Genomic DNA, 14,893 nt, shown 5'->3' on the forward strand with positions numbered 1-14,893 from the left:
GCAGTATTTTGCCACTGCCGGAAAAACAAGCATTGGCATAGCCAATAGGTCTCGCTTTTGGGACCTTATAAGTGTTTACCCATGCAACAGTTGATGTTGTTGCACCAAGGATATTGTGCTGCATAACTAAATACTTATAAGATCCCAAAAGCGAGACCTATTGGCTATGCCAATGCTTGTTATTAGGGCAAGCCTACTAGACGGCCCATGCGGTGATTGTTGCTGTGGCATATTGTGGTTTACCGAACATACAAAGGAGCTTAGGCCTCCCACTGCTCATAATAGGTTGACTTTCCTTGTCACTCTCATTTGCCTACTTCTTCCCAGCTTGTCAGTCTTGTGTTTGTCTTTCCAATGGAGCATTGCCTCTTTACTATGGCTTTGACTGGCTGGCATTGCTCCTTGCTTTAAAAGCACTTATTTTTTCAGTTTTTGTGGAACCCTCCCCGAGTCCTGGGCTTCGCCCTATTGGCTGCCTGCACCAGTGCCCTCCATGCTTCTTTTCAGTTCATCTCGCCTCCTTTCTCTGTGCTGTTTTCCTGTCCCTCCCCCCTTGCTATACCACACAGCAGTGTGGATGCTGTGCAGCTTGGGAATGCGAGAGTGGAAGGCAGCACAGCAGATACAATGAACAGCTAATGCAAGAGATCCCTCAAACATGGGCAAGAGAGGTCCTGCCGTGCAAACAGGGCGTCCATTCCCCCAATCGCACGCCTTTCACTGCCTTGGGTGCAATGGTGTTACAGGCTTATGGCCAGCTTCTCTTCCAGTTCAACGTAGCCACGTTAAACACATGCAAGCGCAGACAGGCCCGTTTCAGTCCACCGATTCCAGAGAGACGGAGACGGCAAAGAAGCTTACAGCATTCCAAATGTACATTTAAAAACCTGTGTAACACAGACTAGCAGTAAGGAATGTGTAAAAAGTATATTCCCGCTTCCACCAATTATAAAACTGCATACCATTTTTCCCCCACATTGGCTGTCCGTTTCTATACTAACAGTGTCCAGGTTGATTTGGCCCCAAAGAGATGTGCTTTAGCAGCGAGATCAACGAAGCTTGAACAAGGGAAGTGTGGGGTCTGGAGAAGCCATAAATAAACGAATACAGTTAAGACACACCATCATGAACATGTGAATAACTGGTATTCTTGAAACCGAACAATACAAACAATCTAGCAGCCCACCAAACGGTGACAATGGTGGCTGACAGGCGAGATGGTGGGGGCCGGGGTCTCATGGAATAACAGAAACGGAACTGAAGGCAACAGGAAACGTTGGAATACATGCAGTGGTCTGTAAAAAATAGTTTACTCTTTACATTTAAAACCAGCACAAGCGCGCGTGCCTCGTGCGGCGGGAGGGTGGGGGAGAGAGGAGGGGGCCTGCGCGATTCACTTGCGGGAGGGAGCGGCTGGCGCTGCGATAATTGATAACATATGGCGCCAGACGCTCGCTCCCGCAAGTGAATCGCCAGACGTGCACGCATTGCCATTGAAGGCAATGGAACTCGTGCATGTTTTTGGCTGAAAAGCCGAAGCGATCAGTAAAGGTCTTTTTGCCTACGCAGCGCATGTGCGCTGCGTAGGCGACACCTAAAAACGTTTTTGAAAAAGTTGTTTTGAGCTAGCCCCGCAGCACAAAAGAAAGGCACGCTGCTACCATGTTAAATCTACAGAGGTATTGCATATTGAAGTTAAAGCGCGACGTTGCGGCGGTTTCTCGTCCAGGGCGTCGGGGCTCTATCCCCTTTGCTTTCTCCTCCCACCATTTCCCCACAAAAAAAACAAAGGTTGCTGTTTAAAGTTTTTAAAATCACAGGCTGCACTCACATAAATACATCATAATTTTTGTTTTCCTTGCTGGGGCCAGAAGCGCTGCAAATTGCCAGTCTGACACTTAGCTTGAGTCAATGATGCTGAGTGAAGCTGGGCGAACTATTTGCCGGGTTGACAAGCTCACAGCCCAGAGGCCTGTGAGTTCATCAGCTCGGCAAACACACAGCTCAAAGGACCAGTCTCCACTCACTTATGAAGTGGGGGTGAAGTTAGCCCTGGGCACTTAAGGCTAAAGCTCTGTAGTGCCAGAGCTTCCCACCAATCAGGGAGTCGAGAGCATGGTTACCCCACCCATTTCCAGCTCATCACAGGGGTTGGTCCTACCCTGTGACGAGTTGGCAAAGGGTGGGGTAGAGGCTGCAGGCAGGAAGTCAAGACAGACTCTGCAGTTTGTCATCAGGATTCTTGAAGACACACTGCACAGAGGTGTCTGCTTCCCGTGCTGCATTTTGTGAGGGATATTTATTTCTGGTGTATCGGTGTGTCACACGTGAATGGCTGTAAACAGTGATGGACTGTATGGCAGCCAGGTGCAGACCTCTGGACCCGGTGGTGACATGGAAGGAAGGTGATGCAGGGTCACACTGCAGTTGTCTGGGATTTTAGCCTGCAGAGTGCAGATGGTGCCCTGCAGAGGCCCATTCCTATGAATCACGAGGTGAGTGGTTTGTATTTTGCGGCTCCATCTGTCCCTGTAAAAGTTTAGTTCAGCAATTGTGTGTGCTTTTTGTTATTTCGTCGTGCTTTTTTCTGCAGTTTTAAACGGCAACTGCCAGAACTCGACCCAAAGGCACAGCTAATGGTTTTTGTACAGATGGCATTCACACACCTAAAAGCAAGGCAGATCCCCCTCACCTGTGGGGTTCCACAGGGGTCCTCATTGAGCCCCACCCTGTTCAACGTGTACCTGAGACCCCTAGCTGATCTAGTCCTCCCATATGGAACCCAGATAGTAACACATGCCGATGACACCCAACTGGTGGTAGCCCTCAACCACCCTGATGGTAGCAAAATCGACCTTGAAGCCTGTCTGACAAAGGTGGCCATCTGGATGGACAAGTCTTACCTGAAGCTCAACGGGGATAAGACTGAACTAATGATCCTCAGCAATACAGCTAGTGGCCCCTTAGACTTAAAATGGCCAGCCTGCCTGGGACCAACTCCCGAACCCAAGGATAGAATAAAGAGCCTAGGAATCTGGCTGGATAAGTCACTTAAACTTGACCATCAAGCGGTACAAGTAGCAGCCACATGCTTTGGCATCCTAAGACAACTAAGGAAAATACTACCACTACTCCCAGATACTGCACGCAGAGCGATGGTTCAAGCATTGATACTTCCTCGGCTGGACTACTGCAATGCACTATACCTGGGTACCCCAAACTCCGTAATTAGTAAACTCCAGGTAGTACAGAACTGCGCAGCTAGACTATTATACAACATCCCCAGAAAACAATCGGCTAAGCCAGCAATGAGGACTCTGCACTGGCTTCCCATCTCAGAACAAATAATGTTTAAATCACTCTGCATTGCACATAAGACCCTCTGGAAAACAGGCCCAAAAATTAATTCCACCCTTTTCTCCTTCCACCGTCCTGTGCGTAATCTGAGATCTGCCAGTCTGTTTCTAGCCAACGTACCAAAGATTCATAAGGTATGATCAGGGGGACGCATGTTCTCTTACAATGCCTCCATCCTGTGGAACTCACTTCCCCTACAGCTCAGATCCACAACTCACCACCTGTCTTTCAGGAAACCACTAAAGACGTGGCCTTTCCAGAAATTGCAGTAAAATAGGAATGTGATTGGCCGCAAACCAGCGCTGGGATGCCTAAGGGTAGCCATGCGCTATACCAAGAATCGATTAATAATAATAATAAGAGTTGTGGTGACATAAAATGTGCCTAAGATCATCCAGTTTAAGTTATGAAGCCCCGATTTATCCATGGTTTTCTGGTTTCACTTTACAAATCAGCCAGTAATTGAGCCTATTAGTCTTTCCTTGTGTTAAGGCTTTGGTTTTGACCTTTTTCTGCAGTTTTTATATGGTGACTGCGAGAACTTAACCTGAAGGCAACCCTAATGTTTTTGAACAACTGGCATTCTTAACTCACATATTTGATTTAAAATGCTTTCATATGCAAAAATGAAGGAAAAGAGATTTGGTGAGATATGGTTCGCATAATTTAAGTGGGGAAGCCCTGATTTCTCAGTGTTTTCTAGTTTCACTTAGTACAAATCAGCTAGAAATTGAAATCCGGAGGTATTGCTGATGTTGCTCAGAACTTGCTCTATAATAACCTGGGCCACCTACAAGGTCTACATGGCTACTGTCATGATTTTTAGTGCACTAATGGTTCATATTTAAAAACTCTCACTTCAGTAAGCACTTCTCAGTGCAGTGTTGCAAATGTAAACATTAGTATGATTCCCATATGTCATAAGATATAGGGAAATTAGCAGATTCTTTGCAACAGATGGTCCCCTTATTTATGGTGAATGCGTTTTTAGATATGAATGTCCTAGGGACCTAATGACACCTAGAAACATTGAACCTTGCTATCGTATGGGCAGTAGAATAGAGCAATAACTGTGGTGCATTTAAAACATAATTTTGTAATAAGATTTGCAGAGAAAATGGTAATTTGCCTCCCAAAAAATGCCGTGCAACACCCCATGCTCGCACCACTCTCAAACTTCACTAGCCGCACCTGAAGAGCATCTGAATTTGATCACTGTAACTGTTCTCAGCAATATGAATGGCAAGGCCGTGCCAACAAACACTCCATTACAAGTTGATTAATAGTATAGGTATGTTGATCACCTCATCAAATAATGAACTGCATACGAGTGCAGTCCACCAACTTAAGGTGTAGGGGGGATACCGTTTTCTGTGCACCAGTCTCTCATAACTCAGGAAAAGGTAGGTTTCTCTGTTCCCCCCCCACCTTGTTGCTCTCACAAGTTTTGAGCTATCCCTCATGATTTTGTAGAGGCAATTTGTCACTGTATGTCCCTTTTGTCTCCCTCATTTTCAAAGTATTCTGTAGCAGCCTTGAGTGCGTTCTTCCTCTCTGGCTGGGGAACCGTAGAGGCTGTCAGTAATTCATTCAGGAGAGGTGCGAGTAAATTCTAAATACCTATATATAATGGGACCACTTTCTTCGCCAAAATAAAGATTGTTCACAACGTACTGCCTTCTATGTGCCGGGCTCTTCTGGACTGAAAAGCGAGAAACTATATAATATCAAGCATATCAATTTACTTTCTTTTAAGGTGATTTCTTCTATAAATGTGATACTAATAAAAGTGTTATTGTGATAGAGTTAAAGTCCATGTGCATCAGTGTAGTGTGTATGTTGCAAGTGTGTGCTTTGTGTGGAGCGAGTGTCTATGTTTATCTATAGTGCCGTCTGTTTTTGGAGTTGCCCTGTGCTTCTATCATTATTTGTGTTTTTGATATAAATGGTTTTGTTTTTAGGTACCATTGGAGCAAGTGGTAGTTGACTATTTTGTGTAAATTCATGACATCTTCTCTTCACAAGACTGATGTAGTTTTGTTTCTAAGGTCTTCAGTAATACTGATGATGGTGTTGGTTGTTCTTACCTTTCCTGCAGTGTGACCCTTGCTCACCTTCGAGGCACCGACTGCAAGTATATGAGGATGGAGGAGATGGGCCTTGGGCAGGAGTTCTATAGCTGGCACCAATTTAGCACTTTCTTTGATGACTGGTCTGAGAAGCATAAGGTTCTTTTCATCATCGCCAGCCTAAAGGCTCTTACCTCATTGCGCCAGGTCGCCTTGCCATACATTACTAACATCTCCAAGACTTTGCGCTACCGATACGTGCGCCTGGTTTGTAAGCACAGTGGCACCTACGTGGGACAGAGCATTGTTCGTCGCAACCAGAAGTGAGTACTGCAGCAACAGTTGCTGGTCTTTTATTTTTTTTAATCGTGGCAGATGGCTAGCCACCGCTGAAGCACCAGGCTCTAACATTTGAGACTGGTATAAACCCCTGCATATAACCGCATTGGCAAACTCCATTTTTGAATTATTTTACATGAATGTATTCTTTCTTGTAAAGGCTCTACATTGAGTTGCATGGTAACCAGATTTTACTTTCATTTGCATAGACCAATTATGGGTAGTGAAACAGTAAGCCATACAAAACTGTTGAAAGTAATAGCATGTGGTGTTCTACTGATGCTCGCTTAACAGTGTGCTAAATTACTTGGTATTATGTTCACTAATGTTAATAAGTCATAAGTGGTTGTGACTAAACAATGAAGCGCATTAAGAAGTGAAGGCAAACTCCGACATTGTTATTGTGAATCGTTGGCACTGCCTTAGTTGCAGAGAATTGTTTAGTGCATTCAGGAGAAATGGCTGTGCATGTGTATTAGTTGTTACTAGTGTAGCAGTCGGGCCTTAGAAATCAGGCGGCAGTGCAGCATGGAGTGAGGACCACTCTGCATCCAAATTGGGGCCTTTACGTAGTACTTGCCTGATGTTTTTCAGCGTCCTGCTTTTTATTCTTAAACTCCTCCCTGATAATCTGGACGAGCATCAAGGCAAATGTGATGCTGCTCTGTCCGATGAACATGGGATGAGACCTCAAAGCCTTGTGTGGCTGTCAAAGCGAGAAACATGTCTCTAGGCCATAATTAGGAGAAGCAGTTCCAATCATTTCATATGCCTTTCACATTAGGCCAAAGGTCTTCAAACTAGGAGGTGGACCCCCAGGAGGGGGACCTTAGTTGATTTTAAAGGTTGTGTGAAAGGGGGCACCAGGCTCTGGCCAAGAAAAATATCATGCTGATAACATTGTTTTGTTATAAGTAAAAGAAAATGAGCTGCACTAAGCCACTCTGTAATGAGCCATCACTAACATCTATTGTCATTTATATCCTGGCTGGGAGTGTCCAAGGAGAAGGAGCTCAACATTTTCCTCAAAACACCCTCCCCCCTTTTTCTTTTTTTAAAATAATCGCAGTGTGGATACTTTAACACTTTAGTAAAGCCTGGCTGACAAGACTAGTATGTTTAGCAATTATTTATTTGAATGCATTTTTAAAAGGGATAGCAGAACTTAACTGCAATGTTCAAATATGTTTAAACATATTTAAACTGAACCAATTTAGCAGAGTAATTGTAAAATATTCTGGAAGAAGGGGTGTGATGTGTGTTTTTATTTTTTGTACATGGAGGGGTGCATGGCGCAGCATTATAAAGTTCGAAGACCACTGCATTAGACTATATAGATTTGTAACTTCACTCCATGAGATTACAATGTCTTGAAATACTATTACCCAATTCTAGCGTACTGGATTTTTATTTGTGACAGCACTGCACTAGGTGTTCTTCACACCATTGAAAAAAAATCACGTATCAGACATATGTTTGATTTCTCCTTGAGTGGTGAACAGGGTTCCAACCAGAAATTGATTCTCAGTTTCTCTGATTTAGCAGGACTACTCTTCAATTATGCCTAGGCTTCCCTAATGTACACTTTGAGGTTGATTACAATGTCATTCGGAAAGGCTCTGAATCTGGTCTGCCGAATCCGATTCGGAGCCCATCTTTCCGACCGACTCGGAAAGCTTTCAGACGACCGATTACGATGTTCAGAAAGCATTCGGATTTTCTGAGTCGGTTCCGTATGGCATTCGAAGGAACCGAGTTGTTTGGAGCAGACTCGTACAGGTCAATGGACCGCATTTCCGACGGAGCGATTACAATGTCAGATTCGGACAGCCTTTACGAATCTGTTGTTCTGACACAGATTGGCTGTCGAAATCCAACTTTGGGGGCCCGTAGCAAGCCCCCCCTTCACCCAGAGCCTTCAGAATGGGGCCCGTGTGGGTACCCAAGGGACCTCTCTTTGCAACCATGCACAGTGTGCCTGGCACCATGAGGTGCCCTCAGCAGGGTGCAAGATTTTCCCAAACCACCCCTTTTGTAGGTCTCTCCTAGGCAGCGCTTGCGCTGTCTCGTTGAGACATGCAGTATATACTGTAGTGGGGAAGCTTCGTTTTAAGCTCCGCCCACTCTCCGCCCATCTTTTGGATTGGCTTACGTCCTAAATGCTGCATTCTGATTGGTTTTTAGCTTGTTAGTCCCTCCCCATGATGGCCATGTCTTCATTTGTGTCCTTCCATGGCTATCGGTCCCTTTACACAGACTATTTTCGTCCCGTCTTTTCCCCTAGATAGCGATAAGATGTTTCTAGTTTCTGATGCTATGATGCAAACGTTCAGCGTTGTTATACATAAATGTGTTTGTATATAAGTATTTCATGCGCTGTTTATTGTGAATCGTGACACGTATTTTTATGTTTTGTATGTTAATTTGAAAAATGTGTCTTTTCACTTCTCATGCAACTAAAAACGTTTTGGTAAATATAATAAGAACAATTGCAAAGAAAGGAATGGTCTAATAAATATTCCATTCAAACAGATAAGATAGTGGTCTGCTTGTTGCTCAACAGTAATAGGGGCATAAGGTTAAACGGAGCCAGTGTCCCCTTTTTTGTGTCTTCAATTTAGCACGGCCCTACCTGGCCCCGGTCCTTTGGGCCTATCCCCCCAGTTTTTGTCCTGGCAGAGACCGCACCTGTTCTGCTTTGCGGGCCATCGGGAGGCCCGAGCAGGAAGTTGCAGAGGAACGAGTGCCTATCTGGTGGGCGGGGCTCAGTGAGTGGAGCCGTGCCACCTGTGCCCCGTCTAAGGCCATACGGCGAGTTCAGGGGCTCAGTTTAAACAGGATACTTTGCTCTGTGCTGCAGCCAATCACGCCTGAGACCAGAAGAGGTCCCCAATGCAGGGGCTGCTTGTTCCTTTACTGCGATCGTGCTCCTGCGGGAGCCTTGTGGAACCTGACCGCGGCCCCAACTCGTTACCCCTACAAAAACAGAGAGAAAGCAGCCAGGACAAGGGAAAGCTGTGACAGGTGCGGCCCCACCCAGCAGGACACCACGGAGAGCCCTGGTGTTATGTTGGGCTTTGTACAATAGCTGTTATGCTGTGAGGAGGAGTGGAGGAGTGTAGTAGAGGGCAAGTGTCCAGCGCCCAGAGGCTATGTATGTAAAGGGAGCCTCCCTTGTTATACTGCCGACAGCAGCGGGAGGAGTGTTTCACACCGCTTTGTGATTTATTTACATTTGTATAGCGCTTCCTACCTCCAACGAGGCGCAAAAGAACATTCCACTTCCGGACCCTCCGAGATCCCGAGCTCGCGGTCATATATTGGTCAGGAAGCACACAGAACACCACAAAGGAAGAAATACCACCCGAAAAAAAGATAACGTTTTCCTATGGAGTCTCAGTGACTTGCTGCATGCGCGCACTTAAGCACAAACGGTATCCATACGCCCCGTGCCTGAAACACTGAGTTTTACAATAACACACATTGCCAAGGGGTTTTAGTTTAGCTGAATTAGCATCGTGTGCCTGGTCAACCTTCCCACTTGAGTGTCGCCGCCGGAACAAGCATGAGCAGGAGTTACAGCACAAGCACTTTAAATCACATGCTGTTTACCCGCTGCACGCCTTTTACTTATTTCAGCATGGACGGCTTTCTCACGTCCCGTGCCTGCCCGGTACCTAGTTACACTTGGCTGCTATAACATTACCTTCATTCTGAGCTGCCTTCCGTACCCCTGTACTCTGGAACTGCGCAGTCAAGCAGTCTGTCTCTGCTTGAGCAGTAAGTAACGCTTTAACGCTCATTATTACAGTGTAACGTGTGTGTGTGTGTCCATGGGGGGCATGCTTGTCGACTAGCGCTGCATGCAAATTGCCTGATTTATAGCGCTGAATAAAACAACCATCTCTCAAGCACGAAAGCTGTGCACCCAGGTCAACTGTGCGATCAGGTTACAAGGACTCCCTCACTAGATTAGTGCCCTTCAATTTCTGGTGCTATGCTGCAATTTTAAAATCTTCTTTTTCATATCGCTCAAATGGGTGTACATTATGATATTTTTGTTTCCCTCTTCATTGCTTTATTTTGCTTGCAAGAAAGTGTCGCTCATTGTCGTTCAAATGTCACTCATAATTACACTGACATTATGAAAATGTCACACATACAATCTGAAACCTTGGCAGCTATGTACTGTCCTCGGGCAAAGTACGCGCTATATAAAAACAAACTTCAGAGTTTGGCGTCTCGTGATTCTCGACTTTGGTTTGCGAGGCTATAGTAGATAAAGTTGTAGTGTGAGCATTGCTTAATATATAACGTAGCCGTAGGTCCGAAGAAGAGAGGGTGGTGAAAGGGTAGGGGAAGTGGCCGAACAGCGGAGAGCTGGGGGTGGAGAGGAAAGACATAGGGATTAGGGTGAGTGGGTGGATGAGGGGGCAGATCTAGAAGTGTGGGGGAGGGCAGGGTTTCATAGAGTTGTTTTGAGCCCCCTGGAGTTCCCCACATGCAGGCTGTGAATGGGAGTACACAAAACCCGCGCAGCTCTGCACGGCATGGACCACCACCACTGCACCATGGCCAGCATGGACTGGCACTACCAGTTCCAAGCGCTCCTCCTAGGGGACGCCACGGCTGAGAAGACGTCGCTGGTGCAGCGGTATACCGAGAAATCCTTCCTGGAGCAGGCGGTGTGCACTCTGGGCGTGGAGTTCAATGTAAAGATGCTGGCGCCCGGCGTGCGTGTCAAGCTGCAGATGTGAAACACTGCGGGCAGGAGCACTTCAGGTGAGTGACTCACCCCAACGCCACTGCCATCGCCACAGCCGCCGTGATAGTTCACTGGGCAACCTGCTGTGCGCACAGTTTCATCCCCACCCCACCACCATAGCAGCAGGGACAATTCAGTGGAGTGACTGACCTGCAGTGCATGCTTGTACTGCAAGTAACCGAATTCACTAATTTATTTATTTATCCAAATCCTGCGTGGCAGGAGCACTACAGGTGAGTGTGACTCTCCCGACCCCAGCACTATAGCAAAGAGTGGCGTGACTGCAGGATACTCTCGCACTGCACATAACTGCAGAAGCATTTCAGGCGATTGGGGCTCCAGTGCACATTTCAAAGCAGCAACATTTCAGGCGAGTGTAATCCTCCATGCAGGCATACTGCACTCCAGGTGAGAGAGTGTCTTCTATGTGTGACCTCGGTTCACACCTGCATTTGCTCACCTGCGGGCAGTGCTTTAGCTGGGCATTCATGGCAATGTTTAGATACTACAAAGAGGGAGATTTTGGAAACCTAAATAGAAGAACTTTATTGTCCCTTGAGGCTGGAGACTGTTAAAAGAAAGCAATTTTTGACTTAAACATCGGGAGTCACCCGCATGAATAATTGGGCATGTAGGTGAGTGTGGCCCCAAGGAAGAGCGCTTGTCCACCCCCACACTGCATCATTCTGCTCCCCATGGATACGTGTTGCATCCATCAAGAGGACACCAGTGCTTCTCGTTAGCATGTCACTCATGTGCACGCATGCACGGAGTCCTCAATGCACACAGTACACACCTGGCAGAGGCACGTAAGACAACAATGGTTCTAGTGTGCACACCCCAGAGATCTTGGGCTAGTTATGTGTGGTTTGTGACAGGGCTCTGTTGCTGGTAGACCTTCTTGTGTTGAAACCGTGTTCTGAGTGTGGGCAGGCCAGTCTCGCAATGAGAGCTTCATGTGTCTGTCTTCTGTGTGCAGGCCCTGTCTTGCTGGTAGACCTTCCTGTGACCGTTTTCTGGGTGCAGGCCCTGTCTCGCCATGAGCGAGAGCCTTGCTAGAAGTGTGTGGTTTGTGACAGCTCAGTTGCTGGTAGGCATATCTATGCTGTGAGTGCTCTGGGTGCAGCAGGCAGGCCTGCCGTGAGAGAAAGCCTTGGTCCGAGAGTCCTACCAGTGCGCGGTTGGTGATAAGCTTATCTGTGCTGTTCACTATATTCCAGTCCATAGAAATTGTCTTTCACGAGCACCCGTTGACAATATTTTTTTTAAATCTAGTATTTTCAGTAATATGATCACTGAAGGCCCTGATTTTATATTAAGAGCAGAGCTTTGGACTATATCATTTCCCGCTAAAAGGCAATATTTATCTCCATGTGTTCCCATACCTGGTGTGTCATGCAGTTTGGTGCTTACTTTCCCCCCATGCTAAAGAACAGTAGATGTTTCAGCACCCAAGCTAATGTACTGCATAGCTAAATACATATAAGGTCCCAAAGGCGAGACCGATGCATTGCAAATGCTTGTTTCAATGGAAGCCTGTGTTCTCGTTGGAGTAAATGCGAGTCGACCTAACTATGTTGGGAAGCATCGTTATCGGCCGGTCAGACTTGCAGTACCCAATTCGGTCGGAAACGATTCCGAAACGGATTCGGTCGGAAGACTTTCCAACTAAAATCGAAATTGGCCCCTTTGTGTTTGTTGTAAATTCAGGTTTTTTTCCCCAGTGTTTTCAGAACTTGTAGGTATTGGAAGTTACAGTGTTTACGTTTTTTTGTGTGTGCAGTAAAGCGTTATCCGGGCTGGTGTTTTTCCTGTGCTTATCAAGAATTCTTCATAATGTTTGTCCTTCCCTCGTTCATTCCTTTTGTCATTTTTTCCTTCCTTTCCTTTTCTTCTACCCATCTCTTTAATTTGCCCTTTCAGGTAACATTTCATTATTTCTCATTGCTTATTTTTTTAAAGCACTCAGACTGCTCTTCCCAGCAAGCGAGTCCGACCAAACATCATAGATGTGCATGGCTTGAGATATAATTACGCCTCATTAATATTTGATTTCGGCAGCTAAAAAACGTAAGGTGGCATTTAATGTACCATTCTGCTGTTCTTTTCTTTATTCATATGTTGATAATAGGCTGAAAGGGATTTTCTGCATAGCACTTGAGACCTATATTGTGGGCTATTTCATGCTCCGTTATTACTCGGTAGTGTTATGCTGTCCTGTTTTCTTCTTCTTAAGATACCAAGAAAGGAATATACTAATAAACCTATCACTACTGCCTGTTATAGGTATTTTTCTGCTCAGCCTGTTGATAGGGTAGAATCCCATTGAGGGTGTACTGTTGGCTATATGACCTTTGATGGCAGCAGACTGTACTGTATAGAAAAATAACTTTGGGCAGTTAAGACATTTCATGACCTACTGCAGACCTTTTGTCAATTGACTGTGTATGTCACTCTGCAAATGAAGTTAACTAGTGCGATGATCGAGGTGAACAGCTAAATGTATAAATTGTTGAGCTGCTATTACAGACTAGTGGGTTTTTCTTTTTTTTTCTTCTTTTTTTAAACCCGTTTTGAGGACTGCTACGCATTTCTTTCTACCTGGCATGTGGGTCTTTGTTTATCTGAAAGCAGGATTGGGGTGTAAGAAATTAAATTATTGTTTGGGTGGGTCACTAGCTTCCTCAAAGATTACTCACAACCCTTGTGCTGGTGCATCCTCAAAGTCCCAAAATTAACCTGTGCCCAACCCCCTGATATCTATGATAAGCTTAACTTAGGGCAATGTGCAAAGTATGTAAGTATCACCAGTACAGTAATAAAGTTAAAATACAAACAATAAAAATCCCGAATCAAATTAGGAAAATTGGGTAAAGTTTAATAAAATGACAACACAGTGACAAAAATCCACTATCAGGCAGATGCTGTTCCCACAGTAATCCCAAAGACAGAAATCTAGTATATCAAAAGCTGAGCCCTTCAGGATCCAGACAGTGGATCTCCACGAATTGTCTTGGTATGCTGTTCTCTCTCCTTTTCAAGTGTTCCCCCCAAGTTTTACGTGTGACCCCAGCTAGTCTGTCACACAGGATTTGTGTCTGTAGTGGCAGAAAGGATGCTCATAGCCCCACCCTTCATATTCTCTGGAGTTTAGAGGGGGTCATCTCTGTCCATTCATTGTTTGCCCCTCGGATGCATTTCACACCAGTTCACTGGCTGGGAGAAGGTGAAGAGCAAATGCAAATTAGCCTCCAAGAACTTCGGGCAGGGACACTTTCCAGTTTTCCAAAGGTTAATTTTCCTTAATATTTACCAAATATACGATTTTACTGTTGCATTGGATTTTTAATAACCTATTAAAAATAGTTCCTTCTAACCCCCCCTTGTGTCCTCTACCACCACCACCCTCTCGCCAACACACTAGTCACCTGTGCTTGTGCTGCTGCATAACTTCCCCTTCTCCCCACTGTTACCAATCTGAAGGCACATATCTTACGGCATAGTAACTCAAGTTATTTCTGTCATAAGCCTTGGACATAAGCCCCACAATTGCCATGCTCACACTCCGCTGTAGTGGAGGAGCGCCTTGCTATTGTGGCACCCAGATCCGTCACTTCCCCAAGTTACACAATGGGTTAAAACTCAGATTGTGATGCTGTATCAAATTGTAACAGTTGCAATGCATATAATGTACTGACTGACAAGCTTTGTAAAAGTGAGACTCAATAAAAAAGAATACAAAAAAGTTATTTCATTATTGTTCTACGTGGTCCCATTCCTGACACTCATTACTAGTATTTTAATCGGTACTCTGCAGATAACCCACACCCCAGTAGGTTAGCAAAATATGTAACAACACATACAAAGTGCCATATTACTAAAATATACAGCTATTGGGCAGAAACAGATCTTAGTAAATTTTATATTAATAAAACACAAAAAAATGAATTGGTTAAAAGAGAACATGCCTGACTAAAAAGATAACAACTTAGTCCTAGACGTTGTTTTTCAAACGTGACATAGAGGAGAGTAGGAAGCGTGGCACCGCTAATACAATTGGGGATAGAGTATTCAGCAACCTAAACACCTCTACACAGTGATTGGTCCCCGGATCAACCAATGACGTCTGGAATTACTGTAGCTAGGACAGAAAAAAAATATGTGTAGCTCTGACTCCTCTACATAGTTACAGGCCGGTCAGCCTAAGGAGAATGTACCTGCCCATTTATTGGAAAAAAACTTGCAGCCGGAGAATCCCGTGCCTAAATCGGATGTACAGTTTCCTCGCCAGCTCTGGTTTTCTACATAGGACTGCTTGACTGCCACAGAGGAAAGTAGCTTTTCGGTGCTAGCTCCTGTAAGG

The 14,893-nt window shown here is 45.3% G+C and overlaps 1 pseudogene across 1 annotated transcript in view; it reads left to right on the plus strand.

Moving 5' to 3' along the window:
* LOC146809781 (uncharacterized protein ZSWIM9-like) overlaps positions 1 to 14,893 on the plus strand; it is a 133,858-nt pseudogene that overhangs the window by 92,147 nt on the left and 26,818 nt on the right. Inside the window, exon 7 of the transcript XR_014966485.1 lies at positions 5,456 to 5,749. The product of XR_014966485.1 is annotated as an uncharacterized protein ZSWIM9-like (transcript). The remainder of the gene's footprint in view (positions 1 to 5,455; positions 5,750 to 14,893) is intronic.

This window comes from Triturus cristatus, chromosome 7 (assembly GCF_964204655.1).
Source record: "Triturus cristatus chromosome 7, aTriCri1.1, whole genome shotgun sequence".
Classification (NCBI taxonomy): Eukaryota; Metazoa; Chordata; class Amphibia; order Caudata; family Salamandridae; genus Triturus; species Triturus cristatus.